The 2,500-nt window shown below is 34.6% G+C and overlaps 1 pseudogene; it reads right to left on the bottom strand.

Moving 5' to 3' along the window:
• The window catches only part of LOC150023614 (25S ribosomal RNA), an 8,851-nt pseudogene that overhangs the window by 5,034 nt on the left and 1,317 nt on the right, over positions 1-2,500 (bottom strand).

Below are 2,500 nucleotides of genomic sequence, written 5' to 3'. Positions count from 1 at the left end.
AATCTTTGGAAGGATGTTTAGAAAAAGAATTTTTGTTTTTCCAAGACTTGGAGTAGTATCCATCATTGGAAGCATTTTTGAAAGAGTTTTTCTTAGCAAGTTGGGCTTCCACCTTCATTGCAAGATGAACTAAAGAGCCCAATGATGAATACTCTTGTAACTCAACAATGTCTTGAATATCCTTCCTAAGACCACTCACAAACCTAGCAATCATAGCTTCCTCACTTTCCTCTAATTCAATTTTAAGCACAAGCGTTTCTAGCTCCTTATAATATTCATCCACATTTAGCGTGCCTTGTTGAAACCGTTGGAGTCTCAACATGAGGTCTTTCCTAAAATGTGGGGGCACAAATCTAGCGCGCATTTGATCCTTTAAAGAGTTCCAAGAGTCCACGGGAGGACCCTTGTGATAGATAATGTCCTTTACAATTCCATGCCACCATTTCATGGCATAATCACTAAACTCTAGGGTGGCTAGCTTAAGCTTATGCTCATCTTGGATCTCATGGATCTCAAATATTTCTTCACATTTAGCCTCCCAATCTAAATATACATTAGGATCACTAGAGCCATTAAAACAAGGAAGCTTGACCGAAGGTAGCCTAGCCTTTGCATCTTGGTAGTAACCATTGCCGTAGTGATGTCTTTCTCCTTGAAGATGAGGTCTTTGTCCATGAAATTGTGGTGGATTCCTCCTTCTCCTATGCTCTTCTTCACGGCCAAAATCATTTGAAGAGGCTCTTGAGGATGGTCTATGAGAATGATGCCCATCATGGATAGAAGGAGATGGTCTAGCTTGTTGGACCTCCATCTTTTGCATTTTCTCTTCCAAGCGTCTAATAGTTCTTTGTGCTTCATGTAATTCACCAAGGATTGAAGCTTTGGAAGGAGAATTCTGCTTGTAGGATGCATCACTTGAAAATCCAGCCATTTGTAATTAAAAACAGCAAACACACAAAAACAGCAAACAAGTTAAAAATTAGCAAAAACAGTGAGCTTGGTAATTGAAACTGCCGAAGTGAATTTAAGGCTGAAAAAAGATATCACTCTCAAAGAAATAATGTTCTTGCTCCAATCTGATCTTGAGGCCTTGGAATCCTCAAAAGAAATATGTCAAAGCAAGCACACCAATCTTAAGAGCAAACCACCACAAAACCAAAGAAACAATAAAGACAAACAAGAAAAGGTATAAGCAAGGAAAGGTAATTGCAAAAGGAATACTATATGTAAGACAAACTCAAAGAGTAAGAATGAAAGACAATCAAGAAAATAAAGAACTCAATGAGAAAAGTAGGCACACAAAAGAATACCTAAGGAAAAGCACTAGAGTAGATGAAGAAAACAAAAAAATTTAACTACTGGAAATTTTTTTTTATGCAAACTGTGTTTGATATTCACTGATTTAACTGGAACGTTGTAGAGCGAACTGGATTATGAAATTTATACCACAGAAACTTCAAGATGTTAACTCAATAATGGCACTGGAATCAATTAAAAACAGTAAGCCAATTGAGAGAAATAAATTTTTTAAAATCACTGCCAGATTACCGTATTTTTTTCGGCAGGAATGTACACTTTTTTTATTTTATTTATCATTTTTTGTGTACTTCATATTTTTGAATGATTCTTTTTTCTATTCTTTTCTAACACTTTGAATATCTCAAATCCAGAATTTCAGAATTTTACAGTACGTAAATCAGTTGCAATAAGGAAAAACAGTAAGCACTTTTTTCAGAAACAGAGGAATCCTAATAGGAATAAAAAACAGGATGATGAACTAGCAAAGACATAATAGAAAATGATGTATTGGAACTTGTATAGGTCTAGAATACAAGTATGAACTCAATTCTAAAAAGAAAATGCACAAAGGATCAACATCAATTCAGAAAATTATATGACACCAAAGCAAGAAACAATCAAAACAATAAAAGTACTACTAGAAGTAATGACATATATGGAATAACATGACTAAGACAAAACTTGACAAGATTCAAAAATTAAAAGACACAACACAAATTGTAACAAGTGGAAGGAAGCTTAAGGTAAACTCTAGGAAGGATAATGCCATTCCAAAAGAGCAACCATACTCATAAGAATTATGAGTGCCATAAACCTTTCCACAAACACTTGGAGCAAAAGAAAAACAGCAAGAATACTCAATTAAAATTCTAAAACAGAAACTTAAATTGCAAGAAAAATTAAAGAGCTCTTGAAATAAAGTGCACACAACTCAACAATTAAACAAGAATGAACCTAAGACTCATGATACCACATGATGTGATTCCAATAGCCACATAGAACAAGATTCTTGACACTTTGAGGAATCACCTTGAGCTGGAAAATGTAGAGGCACTTTCTTAGAAGTTGGATCATGGTTCTAAGATCAAGAACTCACCAATAACAAGTACCAAATCCCAAACTCATTTGGATGAACCAAATATTGTCAAATTGAATCAACAAAGGAATAGAAACTAGATTAACCGAACAGAATTAGCTACTA

The sequence above is a fragment of the Phaseolus vulgaris genome, chromosome 11 (assembly GCF_051622355.1).
Source record: "Phaseolus vulgaris cultivar YP4 chromosome 11, ASM5162235v1, whole genome shotgun sequence".
Classification (NCBI taxonomy): domain Eukaryota; kingdom Viridiplantae; phylum Streptophyta; class Magnoliopsida; order Fabales; family Fabaceae; genus Phaseolus; species Phaseolus vulgaris.
This window is presented reverse-complemented; position numbering and strand designations above follow the sequence as displayed.